Source organism: Triturus cristatus, chromosome 5_1 (genome assembly GCF_964204655.1).
Source record: "Triturus cristatus chromosome 5_1, aTriCri1.1, whole genome shotgun sequence".
NCBI classification, from domain to species: Eukaryota; Metazoa; Chordata; class Amphibia; order Caudata; family Salamandridae; genus Triturus; species Triturus cristatus.
This window is the reverse complement of record NC_140587.1, coordinates 429,091,097-429,105,052: the sequence shown is the minus strand read 5'-3', so window position 1 is coordinate 429,105,052 and position 13,956 is coordinate 429,091,097. Positions and strand designations below refer to the sequence as shown.

The 13,956-nt window shown below is 49.1% G+C and overlaps 1 protein-coding gene across 1 annotated transcript in view; it reads left to right on the top strand.

Moving 5' to 3' along the window:
- MTDH (metadherin) overlaps positions 1–13,956 on the top strand; it is a 381,806-nt gene that overhangs the window by 247,583 nt on the left and 120,267 nt on the right. The window lies entirely within an intron of this gene.

Below are 13,956 nucleotides of genomic sequence, written 5' to 3'. Positions count from 1 at the left end.
AAAAAGGCCAGAATACAACGGCTGTTTGAATAGGTCTGTAGACTGAATGAATGTGTCTTTATACAGAGTCTTTCAGCTGGTCCAGGGTATATGTCGACGTTTCAACCCAGGGGGGCATTACTGTCTTAGTCAATGCGGGTCTTCATCAGGACAAAGAAATGGGGGACAGCCTAGAGAATAATAATGTATGGTCAGGTGTGTTGGCGCCTGACCATATTCGGAAATTCCCGAATAGGATACCCACTTTGGAAGAACACCTGCAGTACCACTCTGCTACTGCACACACACCAGCCCTCTGAATCACCACGGGCCCCAATAGGTGAGTCCTTTACCCTATAACCCTATATACCGTGATTTATTCAGCATCTCGCGCCAACACACCTGACCATACATTATTATTCTCTAGGCTGTCCCCCATTTCTTTGTCCTGATGAAGACCCGCATTGACTAAGACAGTAATGCCCCCCTGGGTTGAAACGTCGACATATACCCTGGACCAGCTGAAAGACTCTGTATAAAGACACATTCATTCAGTCTACAGACCTATTCAAACAGCCGTTGTATTCTGGCCTTTTTTAAAAAAACGTTGTTATCACGAAAGTCACTTTGTATATATTACGCACCTCACCATAGCACTGAGCACCACTCTTCACTGTGTCACAAATTACAGTTTACCTTTCATAGTGACAGCCATATAAATTGAATATGGGGATTTATAAATGAAGTAATTTATAAAACTTTTCAAATACCCCCTCTTTTGGTCTCTATGTGTGTTGCTTATGAGATTTTGTCTTTCATGAAATTAAGTTTTGATTGATTCAATGTTTTAAGAAATAGTGCATACCCGACAGAACCATTGTTTGCTTGATATCCTTTTCTTCTAGAGCAATCAACGAGTGTATGCTTCAGTTAGAAGGTGCAGGACAGTCAACCTTTTTGTCCTGATCACCCCCATTTTTAGGTCTCGCCTGACCCAGCGCATGCGCTGGTCTGGCGAGACTTATTGAGAGGGCTCCAAAAAGTGCTACCAGGCCAGCCTAGAGCTACAGTGCATGTGCGCGGGCGCGCGCCACGCTTTACCGCGATTACTTTCACAGCTGCACGGCCGCTTTGATGTTTGATCGCCATCTTCGCGCCGCACGGGCGCTTGGCATAGCCAATAGGTCTCGCTGTTGGGACCTTATAAGTATTTAGTTATGCAACTGTTGCATGGCTAAACACTTATAAGGTCCCAAAGGCAAGACCTATTGGCTATGCCCATGCTTGTTTGACTGATGCTGGTGGTTACTGACTCTGAAAGTTCCCTGGGCTCTGCTAACCCGGTCCAAGGCCAGAGCTCTGACCTCTAGAGGTATATGGTAATTGGTATCATTCTGATTGACCAAGACAACCTCCCTGGAAGACCCTAGTATATGGTAGGGCATGTAGGTTTAGTGACTCCAGTGGACTTAATTCACTTAAGTGTGCACTGCTGCGGTGTCTTGTTTTTTTAAAGTCAGGCCTGCCGTGCAAGCTGGTTTTAATATAAAACTCTGCCCAAATTCGACTTTGGGATTAAAATTATTTCCTAAGTCCACAACTACCTTTTTATAACTTATGTCAACCCTAAGGTCTGCCCTAGGTGTCCCACGGGTAGGGCGCATTGTTATAAATAATAGGGACAATATAAAGTATGTTTGAATGTCCTGGTAGGGAAATAAACAGCCAAAGTATTTTTTAGGCCGCAGCCTACCAGACAGCACAGCTGTTTGCATTTGCTAAAGACATGTTGGGGACTTTCAGAAAGTTGACCTAGGAATAAGTCCCGCCCATTGCTTGCCATTGGCTTTGTGATTTAACTCCTGTTTTCTTGCTTTCCATTTACTGGCTATATTTAATTTAGGCTATCCAGGTTCACATTGTCCCTCCCATTGCCTAAACCATATTTACAGTATTCTTCCGCAAACTCCTTTTCTGTAAACAGGCCTTTAAATTTTGTTATCTCGTCATGTGCAATAATGGCACGTATGGGCGGGAAAGCGCCGGGCCCTGATGGAGTTTTCCGTAGACTTTTTAAAATCCAATCTGTCTATGTGGGGCCCTCTTTTAACCCAAGTAATTACAGCATGTTGTTCTTCCGGTTTTAGAAACACCTGGTCGGAATCAACATTGGTTCTGATATTTATGAAAGGCGACCTTCTGAACCCAGCATGCTATCGGCCCATGTCATTGTTGGATTCCCTTGTCAAGGTGGTGGGGCACATCATACTCAACAGACTCCAGGACTGGGCTGAAGATACCAGTATTATATCTGAATTACAATTTGGCTTCTGGCAGGGCCTAGGCATGGTAGACCAGTGTTTAAATGTAAACATCCTAATGGGAAGTACACAATGGCGAAACAGGGCATGCTATACCTGGCGTTTGTAGACCTAACTGCAGCCTTTGATTGTGTAATACACGACAAACTGTGGCAGATTTTGGGTGACATAGGAGTGGTAACTCCTCTTGTACTTTTTTTGAGGCAGCTTTATAGTGACGCAAAGGCTCGTTGCAGGGCCAGTGGGGAGTGTACGGCAACGTTTAACATACAGAGAAGGGTAAGATGAGGCTGGGTCTTGGCACCTTTTTTATTTAAATTCTATATTAATGATTTAGGTTTAACTCTGGCGAATCCATGTCATGACCTTGCCACAAATTGATAAATGTCCTATTCCGGCCCTACAGTACGTGGACGACGCCGTACTGATGTCTCTAATGCAATTGGAGCTCCAAAGAGTAGGGACTGGTTTCTCGGTTTATGCACAATCTGGGACTTGGAGTGAATACCTCAAAAACCTTTATCATGAAGTGCGGGGGTGGTAGTACAAAATGCAGAGACATATTCATTGATAACAAAAAGGTAGAATTTGCTAAGACATTTCTGTATTTGGGCATTCTTTTGGACCAGGAGGGGACATAGACTCAGACAGTCCAAGCTATGAAATTATTTCTGAAAGCTACAACTGCCCTAGCCAACTTCTCTAGGAATTTGGGTAGGCGACCTCCCGTTGAACTGCTTCGTTATACAAGGCAAAACATGTCACCACCGCCATGTACGGTGCAGGGGCTATGTTGACCCTCAGCCCCTACAGCTAGTTGAGAATGCCTTTTTAGTTCTCATCCAGGGGATACTCATCAATAGTCATAATCTATGAATAATCCCCGCCCACGGGCGGGATCCCGGAGCATATAGAAAATACATATATTTACATTTATATGCATATGTGAAAACATATACATGCAGCCTAAAATGTTTCAAACATGGCAAAAATGCTGAAATTACATAGGTTTTCATTGAAGTACCCCTAACCCATAAGGAAAAAAGGAAGCACTAAACCAATTGTCACACAACAATGCTTTATTGCCATAATGCAAACTTGTAATTGCAGGCATTTGCCTATAGGCTGCAGTAGAGTATCCAGAAAACTGACACCTTGCCTTTATGGCATTAGAGTAGGGGGACCGTGCCTTTAAGACCTGCAGGAGACCCCTTGCTCCCATGAATTACCATAGGTGACAGTTAGGTCAGTTTTTTTTCCGGCTCCTTCTAGGAGGATCCTGGAGCTTGAGCTCTTCAGTTTTTTGACTGAAAGTTTTTCTCTTCAGATGTTTTCAGAAAATTCGACGTTTTCTGGCTCCTGAAAGCTTATTCTGCTTGTTTCCTTAGTATATTCAATTTTTTTCCAGACAGAATGCCTGCTTTAGTCAGGAAATACCCTTCCTGTGGCAATAAGATGGCACTGGAAGATCCACACTCTGTGTGTATTGTGTGTCTTCCAACTTCACACAATCCTGACCGGTGCCCCCACTGCCAGAAGTTTTCCAGGCGCACTCTGCGCGATAGAGAGCGCATAAAGCTACATGCCCAGCTGGAGAAGGAAAGAAGCCGTCGTGAAGGCGACCATTCATCCTTAAAGCCACCCTCTTCAGCTAGACGACTTCGGAAACTGCGACATACCACCTCTTCTGATCCCAAGAAGACCAAGGTTCGAGGAGATTCGACGTCGAAGTCACTGTCTAAAAGACCCAGGACTGCTTCATCTCGACATCAAGATTCTCCGCCGCATCCAAGTAAGTCGGCGTCGAGGCACAGCACTTCGGGCTCGAAGGCTGTTAGTCTCATACCAGCGGTCATACAGAAATTCTACAGGACCAGAGCAAGGATGATCCTAATAGCTCCGGAGTGGCCCCGCCAGTGGTGGTATCCGGATCTCCTCCAGGTGTCAGAGGTGCCACACCGGAGATTGCCTTGCCTGCCGAACTTACTGACCAAGAACCAGGGGAGAGTGTTCCATCCCAACCTCCCCTCCCTTCGCTTGACGGCATGGCTCCTGAAGTCATCCAGTACGGACATTTAGATTTTCCGGCGGGCTGTATGAACATTCTTTGAGAAGCAAAAAGGCCCTCCACTAGGAAGTCTTATGCCTTCAAGTGGAAGAGGTTCTACATTTGGTGTAGAGATAACGCCCTTGATCCAATCCAGGGTCAAGAACAGGTTATTCTCCCCTACTTATTGCACTTGGCAAAGTCTGGTTTAAAGTATACTTCTATCAGAGTCCACTTAGCTGCTATCACAGCTTATAGAAAATCTCCTACCCAGGCCTCATTCTTCCAGATGCCGGTAGTCAAAGATTTCCTAGAAGGGCTTAAAGTATTTCCACCAGTGAGGTCTCCTTCCCCTCCCTGGGAACTCATCGTTCTCTCTAAGTTGATGTGAGCTCCTTTCGAACCTATTCATAAGGTATCCTTGCAGCATCTGACCTGGAAGGCTGCCTTCTTAGTAGCCATCACTTCTGCCCGCAGGGTAAGTGAGATTCAGGCTCTGTGCTGCAAGGAACCTTACACGGTTTTCCATGCCAATAGAGTGGTACTACGTACTCATCCGAGCTTCCTGCCCAAGGTGGTCTCGGATTTCCACATTAATCAGGTTATCACGCTGCCCACTTTCTTTCCTCAGCCCACCTCTCCCCCGGAGAGAGCTTTACATTCTCTAGACCTCCGGAGGGTATTGAAATTGTATCTTGCTAAAACCCTTTCGCTTAGAAAGTCTGACAGGCTCTTTGTCAATTACGGTCCAACAAATACCGGGCTGGCTTCTTCCAAAAGGTCTATTTCTAGATGGATTGTTTCCTGCATAGCCTTGTCTTAACTGTCTCACAAGGTTCTACAGGTTAGACCAAGAGCTCACTCTACTAGAGGGAAAGCTTCTACTGTAGCTCTCTCGCAACGTTTCCATTTCTGAGATTTGCAAAGCGGCTACATGGCGCTCTATACATACCTTTACACGCCATTATTGCCTAGATTCAGTCGCCCAGGTGGGGCAGGCCTCTTTGAGGAATTTGTTTGCATAACTGTTATGCGAATGTGATGTTAATGCATGTTCTAGATGCTTTATTGCTCGTCCGCGTGATTTTGGGTATGGGCTTGCTACTCTATTCATAGATTATGAATATTGATAAGTATCCCCTGGATGAGAAGGATTAGTTACTTAACTGTAATCCTAGTTCTCATCCAGGGGTATACTCATCAAAGTCATAAGCGACCCACCCACCTCCCCGGACGAGCATTCTCCTCAAGTTATTGTTTATTGATTGCAGATCTACTCAGGTGCGTGTACACCGTCAAAAAGAACTGACCTAACAGTCACCTGTGGTGCATCATGGGAGCAAGGGGTCTCCTGCAGGTTTTAAAGGCACGGTCCCCCTACTCTAATGCCTTAAAGGCAAGGTGTCAGTTTTCTTTGTTTTCTTGATACTCTACTGCAGCCTACAGGCAGATGCCTGCAATTACAAGTTTGCTTTATGGCAATAAAGCATTGTTGTGTGACAATTGGTTTAGTGCTTCCTTTTTTCCTTATGGGTTAGGGGTACTACAATGCAAACCTATGTAATTTCAGCATTTTTGTCATGTTTGAAACATTTTAGGCTGCAGTGCATGTATGTTTTCACATATGCATATATATGTATTTTCTATATGCTCCGGGATCCCGCACGTGGGCGGGGATTATTCATAGATTATGACTTTGATGCGTATACCCCTGGATGAGAACTAGGATTACAGGTAAGTAACTAATCCGTCTCCCCTGGCGTTAGTAGCTCGCATGCGCTGCTCTCGCCATACAAGGGCTTCTTGGAATCAATACGGTTTCAGAAGTTGTGTAGGCTCCGACCCCTGTTTCTATTGGCTTGCGTCATCCTCCATTCTAAACGCTGGCTTCACATTTTTTCACACTTTTAGGCCCGCCCACCGGGTCTGGATGCTTTACTTGCGGCGTGTTACTATCTCCTTTAAATAGAGGGTGTGAACTTTTTTTTTACATTCCAGCTGGAGCGTGTTTATTTATTTAGTGTCATTCCGGCTTACTTATTATTTTTTACTTTACATCGGAGCGCGGCGCCCACTTTAGGGACACCGCACTCCATTTATTTATTTTATACCGGATGCCCGCACTCCGTTAAATATTCGCGCCTACGTTTCTGTTCTCCGTAGCACTTAAATACCGCTACTTAATAAAGTATCGTTTGTGCCTGATTACGCAGAGTACAGCTGCTTTTCTGCAGCAAGTAAAGGCATTGCCGGAACAACAAGGCTTTTCATGTTCTCCTCTCTAATCACTGCTGTTTATAGGGTGTGTTGCTGCAATAGGATTCTATCCGTCTTGAAGTTTACAGTCTCTGTGACTTTTACTACAGTAAAATCCTTAGCTGGGTATAAATTGCGGTTAGCGGTGAATGTCCAGAGCGCGACGACAAAATATCTGGCCTTCCATTCCAACTTTGAAAACAGGTCTTGGATTGCCGTGACGTGTGTGTGTGTGCGTGTGTGCGTGTGTGTGCGTGTGTGTGTGAGAGAGCTTTTGGGGTTTGGGGTGTCTGAGCGTGTCTGAGGATCGTACCTCTGTGTGTCACAGTGGTGATTAACTGTTCATGTGTTTGTGTGTGTGTGTGTGAGACAAAGATTGATTCTGTCGGTCGGTGCCTGTCATATGTTTTGGTGGAGTTCAGTGTCCTCCAGCCTGTGTGTGCAGGAACAGTGATGACTTGTGAGATGTTCTGCGCGTGTGTTTGTAGTGTTAAATGTGCCCTAGTATGCTTCTACTTGTGTTTTTGCATACAGACTACACTGCTCAGGAATGTGATCACAAACAGGGGCTCATTGCCTGCTTTCACAATCCCCCTGCTAACTGCGCACCTCCTCCCGATGAAATGTCGCCCGTCCCTCCCCCACCTCTTGCCTGCCTTCACAGCCGGGAGCGCAGCCTCTTAACAGGGCGCTTGGCAGCTGCCTGCCCTGCATGGGTCAGGAGAGGCGTCTGTGCACTTACGCCCCTCCCTGTCTCCTATTGTTTCTCTGTTACTTTCATCGCCTGCTATTCTCCTTTTCTCTCTCCGTTCCTCTCACTTTCTGTCCTTCTCCTCTTCTCATCTTTGATACTCTCACCTCTTTCCCTCCCCCATCATGCTTTCTCCCTCCACTCTCCTTCCTAGTCTTTCTCTCTTCTCACGTGTTCTCTTCATTTCTCGCTAGTCCTCTTCTTTCGAACTCCTTCTGTCAGTCTCTCCTTCTTTTGGGTGTCCTTTTCACCCTCTGCCCCACACTTCATTGACACTCTCCATCCGCTTCCCTCTTTTTTTTTTTCTCTCCATTGCATTTTGCGCTATTTCTTTCGCAGTGTCTCTGCACTTTCCAACGCTCATTGTCTTCTCTTGCACTTTCTTTCTCCTTTATTTGTTTCGTTGTGTGCAGATGTGTCCCTTGATCTGTGTTGCTCCTCCGCCTTCCTCTTTCTTTTGCTCTCTGTTCTATTCCCTCTCTCCTCTCCCTCTTTCTTTGCTGTTCCGCTGCCCGTCTTCCCTTTTCTCTCGATCCCCACTTATCTCTCCATTCTCCTCGGCCCATCTTGTTGCTCTTTATTTCCCATATCTCCCTCCCTCTCCCTCCCACCCTCACCCCCTCCCCCCCTCCCCCTCTTCCCCACCCCTTCTCCCTCTTCCCCACCCCCTCTCCCTCTTTTGCCACATTCTTTGATTTCTCTTTGCTCTTCTTTCCGTGCTCACTTCCAGCACTCTTCGCCCCGCTCTTGCGTCTGTCTTTCTCTCTCTCCTCTGCCTGGCTTTGTGTCATTGGGAATGCTGTGATTTGGGAGCCAAGCTCGCCTGCTCAGTTTTTCCAGACCCTCATTTAAAACTGGTGCAAACAACTGCGGTGGCTGACCCATAATTACAATGAAATTATAAAAATGTCACATATAGCCATCTGAAACCTTGGCAGTTATTGGTAGACTGGCCTGTACCCTCACCTTGGAGAATGCCCGACCAAGAGTTGATGAACGCCTTTGCCTCACTTATGCTTCAGTCCTTCTGAAACAGACAGATGGAATCAGGAGCAGAAATCTAAAGCTCTCAGCCGGTGGGGCCCATTGAGCAGTATCCTTAACATGCATTAAAAATGCAATAGGTTTCGCCTTTGATTAAGTTAAAGCCATTTGCTTTGCTAATGGTATTGTATTCAAGCTTTGCATTATTTAGTGTATATTTGTGATATGTTGTAGTTGTATGTAGTTAGAATTGGTTTGTTAGCTGTGTAGTAGTTTAAAGCATAGCGTTAGTAGGAAAAGAGCAGTGTTGCAGATTTGGGAGGTGAATGAATAGAAGAATAGTATGTGTTAATTTCGTATAGTGAGGCTTACAGTAGCATGAGGCAGACGAAAGGGGCTAGGGGAGAGCAAATATATGCACATAGCACAAATATACACTAAATAATGCAAAGCACGAATACAATACCATTAGCAAAGCAAATGGTTTTAACTTAATGGCGAGACCTATTGCATTTTCAATGCTTGTTTGGATTTCTGCTGGCTGTCCCAAATAGTACATCTACCTATATTCGCCACTGAGTTAGGGATGCCACATATATCTGACCTCATAAAAATTCAACCAGTTTTGTTGTGGCACAGGATCTGGACCACCATTAAAACTGTTTTTAATCAGAATATTTTAAATAGTCTTAAGCTACAGCAGGCCTCTAATATCCCATGGCTAAAATATGTAAAAGATTTTATGAATAACCCTGGGCCCCCAGTATATTGCAAGGACCCTGGTTCCATAATTTCTGGAACTAGAATTTTTTAAAAATAAATTGTATGATGCTTCTTGTGATAAACAGATTTTCTGTTGAAATTTTGAAGCCAGCGGTACAGTCAAATCAAATGATAATCACTTATAGCATCCAGTCGTATTAAAAAAATTCACTAGGCTATTACGCAAGATTTGTACTGACTTGCTTTAGGTTAGGGATCTTTCACAGATTAATAACTTTTCATATGATAAATGATTGGTCCAGAATTATGAGCAAGTGTCCATGTGATGACACATCCCAACAATCGACAATGCATGATCTTTTATTTTTTAAATGTTATTCTATGCAAAGGAGGTGGATTTTACCAATTTTGAGATCACTCGGTCTTAGACAATGTCGTCCTGCATTTTTAGTATTACCATCTTTCGAGAACAAATAGTTTTCCAGGTCACTAGCTTCATTTTTAATAACTGTAATTAAATGTAGACCCTTAACCCTGTTCTCAGGCAGGTCGGTCCCCACGCCGCGCAGCTCCACCTGACTGTGCCATAACTCCCGCCCGCTGCTGCACCTAGTTTGCGCCGCCAGGACTCCCTTTACATCTCCACTGTCGTCCCTGTAATTATCTTTGTCTTTTTGCCTTCTTGCCTTTTTCTGATTTCAACTGGCTTTATTCTGTTATTTACACCCTGCCATTTTTCACTGTTATGCTCTGCCTTGCCCTTAGCTTACTCCTGCCTTCTTGCCTTTCCCGCCGCTGCATCCCCTGCGGCTCCGCCCCCCACTCTAGCCCATTCGCACACGCATCCCACCTCCCAGCTGCTCTTCCCTCCCACCTCCCCTTAATGGTGGCCGCTGCGCCCAGTTCCAGACACCCCTGGCCCCCGTTGCCGCTACAACGCCAACCTCCTCCAGACACTCAACGCTGGCCGTTCACCTACCTGCTTCCAGACCACCCAAAGCTCACCCACTGACCCTTCACCTGCCGAAATTGCGGCTTCACCAGCCAGCGCACACCAGCACGACCTGCCCCTTCCACCAGGGCAGGTCACAACCATCTCAGATGCATACTGCTCAACACCCGCTCCGTTTACAAGCACACCGTCTAACTCTGGGACCTTCTCGACTCATCCTCCCCGGATGTCGCCTTCCTGACGGAAACCTGGATGAACCCCTCATCGGCACCCGACGTTGCCATAGCCATCCCGGACGGCTACAAGATCACCCGCAGGGATTGCACCAACAGACCGGGAGGAGGAATCGCCATCATCCACAAGAATACCCTCAGAATCTCGAGCAGCACCAAAGACACCCTCCGCACCGCCGAACACCTGCACTTCCAGATCCACATCGATCCCATCTCCACCCTCGGAGGAACCCTCGCCTACAGACCCCCCGGACCCCAGCCATATTTCAGCGACTCAATCACCAACATCATCAGCTCGCACACCCTTGCCCCCACAGACTACATCCCCCTCGGAAACCTGAACTTCACCTCGAACACCAGCGACAGCAACTCCACCAGCCTGCTCGATAACCTCTAACTCAAACAGCTCGTCACGACACCCTCCCGCTCCGCCGGACGCACACTTGACCCCATCTTTTCCACCAGCAACCACGTCATCGTCCGCCACACCACCGAACTCCACTGGACTGACAACCACTGCATCCACTTCTCCTTCAAGAAAAACACTTCACACAACGAATCCCCCATCGCAGCTGAAACAAAGTCACCGAAGACCAGCTAACCACCACCACCACCCTCGCCCGAGACCCACCAACCGACCACACCGACACAGCCACCCGTAACTTCAGGCAATGGTTCGACGACTGCGCCAACACTCTCGCCCCGATCAAGAAACCCTCAAACAGACGCACTGACAGAAGGGCCATCTGGTTCACCACCGACCTCCAGGTATCCAAACAGACCTGCCGAAGACTCGAGAAGAAATGGCGCCACGAACAGACACCGGACAACCACACGGCCCTCAAGAACGCCAGCCGCAAGCACCACCAACTCATTCGAACCGCCAAAAGGACCTCCTTCAAGGAACGTATCAAATACAACGCACACAACAGCAAAGAGCTCTTCAACATCTTGAAAGAACTCGCCAACCCCAGCTCCAGGTTTAACGACATCCCGCCGTCACAAGACCTATGCGACTCTCTTGCCACCTTCTTCCACCGCAAGATCAGAGACATCCACGACAGATTCAACAACCAAACCCCCCCCCCCCCCCCCCCCGACAGCCGCAGACACCTCAGACCCACCGTCCCCCAGCCACACCGGCCTCCTACTCTCCTAGAACCACGTCAACGACGAAGACACCTTAAAAACCATGAACACCATCCACTCTGGCTCACGGTCAGACCCGTGCCCTCATCACATCTTCAACAAAGCAAGCTCCATCATTGCACCCCATCTCCGGAAGACCTTCAACAGCTCCTTTGAGACCGCCACCTTCCCGTAGAGCTGGAAACACGCCGAGATCAACGCCCTACTCAAGAAACCCAAGGCAGACCCAAAGGACCTCAAGAACTTCCTGCCCATCTCCCTGCTTCCGTTCCCGGCGAAAGTCATCGATTAGATCGTCAACAGACAATTGACCCGCTTCCTCGAAGAGAACACACTGGACTCGTCCCAATCCGGATTCGGCAGCAACCACAGCACAGAAACCGCCCTCATCGCCACCACCAACGACGACAGGACCCTGCTGGACAACGGCAAAACCGCGGCCCTCATCCTCCTAGACCTCTCGGCCGCCTTCGACACAGTCTGCGACCACACCCTATGCACACGCCTCCACAACGCAGGGATCAGCGATTAAAGCCCTGGACTGGATCACCTACTTCCTCACCGACAGAACCCAGAGTCTGCCTCCCTCCATTCCGAATCAAAGCCACCAAGATCACCTGCAGCGTACCCCAAGGATCATCCCTCAGCCCGACCCTTTTCAACGTCTACATGACACCGCTCACCAACATCGTCCGATCGCACGACCTCAACATAGTCTCATACGCCGACGACTCCCAGCTGATCCTCTCCCTTTCCAAGTACCCTGCCACCGCCAAAACCAACTTCCATGAAGGAATGAAGGTCGTCGCCGAATGGATGAAGAACAGTCGCCTGAAACTGAGCTAGGCGGAGGTCCTCATCCTCGGCCCCACCCCCTCTGCCTGGGACGACTCCTGGTGGCTGGCCTCGCTGGGAGCTGCGCCGACACCCACCGACCACGCACGCAACCTGGGTTTCATCCTGGACTGGTCACTGTCAGTGACCCAGAAAGTCAACGCCGTCTCCTCCTCCTGCTTCAACACCCTCCGCATGCTTCGCAAGATCTACAGATGGATCCCCACCGGAACCTGAAGGACGGTCACCCAGGCCCTAGTCACCAGCAGGCTGGACTACGGCAACGCCCTCTACGCGGGAACCACAGCCAAACTCCAGAGAAGACCAACGCATACAGAATGCCTCCGCACGCCTAGTCCTCGACATTCACAGCCACATCACTGCCCACCTGAGAGACCTGCACTGGCTCCCTGTCAAAAAGAGGATCACCTTCAAGCTCCTCACCCACGCTTACAAAGCACTCCACAACGCCGGACCTACATACCTCAACAAACGACTCACCTTCTACACTCCCAACCGCCAGCTTCGCTCCGCTGACCTCGCCCTCGCCACCATCCCACGCATACACCGAACGAACACCAGCGGCAGATCCTTCTCCCACCTCGCAGCCAAGACATGGAACACCCTCCCCATCCACCTGCAACAGACCCAGGACCTGCTGACTTTAAGGAGACTTCTCAAGACCTGGCTGTTCGAGCAGTAGCAGCTCCCCCCCCTCCCCCCCGAGCTCCTAGAGACCCTCGCGAGTGAGTAGTGCGCTCTACAAATGCTTGATTGATTGATTATTTTAATATGAAATCTAATAGTATATTTTTCCCGATTATTTTAGAGGGAAGCAAAAGTATGTCTATAACATACTTGTGATTGCATTTTTAATATTTAAATTCTTGATTATAATGCTGTGATATGTGCTTTTATGATTTTATTGCAAGTAATCGAATAAGTTTTATTGAATTTATCTTGTCATGTTCGCTGTGCATTCAAAGACAGAGGTCAAATGTCATGCGCTGTCTTCCCCTGTTGTGCTCGCCCCCCCTCCCTGTTGTGCTCGGCCCCCCCCCTGTTGTGCTCTGCGCCCCCCCCCTGTTGTGCTCTGCGCCCCCCCTTGTTGTGCTCGGCGCCCCCCCCCCTTGTTGTGCTCGGCGCCCCCCCCCTTGTTGTGCTCGGCGCCCCCCCCTTGTTGTGCTCGGCGCCCCCCCCTTGTTGTGCTCGGCGCCCCCCCCTTGTTGTGCACGGCGCCCCCCCCCTTGTTGTGCTCGGCGCCCCCCCCCTTGTTGTGCTCGGCGCCCCCCCCTTGTTGTGCTCGGCGCCCCCCCCTTGTTGTGCTCGGCGCCCCCCCCCTTGTTGTGCTCGGCGCCCCCCCCCCCCCGTTGTGCTCGGCCCCCCCCCGTTGTGCTCGGCCCCCCCCCGTTGTGCTCGGCCCCCCCCCTGTTGTGCTCGGCCCCCCCTGTTGTGCTTGCCCCCCCCCCTGTTGTGCTTGGCCCCCCCCTGTTGTGCTTGGCCCCCCCCTGTTGTGCTTGGCCCCCCCCTGTTGTGCTTGCCCCCCCCCTGTTGTGCTTGGCCCCCCCCTGTTGTGCTTGGCCCCCCCCTGTTGTGCTTGGCCCCCCCCTGTTGTGCTTGGCCCCCCCCTGTTGTGCTTGGCCCCCCCCTGTTGTGCTTGGCCCCCCCCTGTTGTGCTTGGCCCCCCCCTGTTGTGCTTGGCCCCCCCTGTTGTGCTTGGCCCCCCC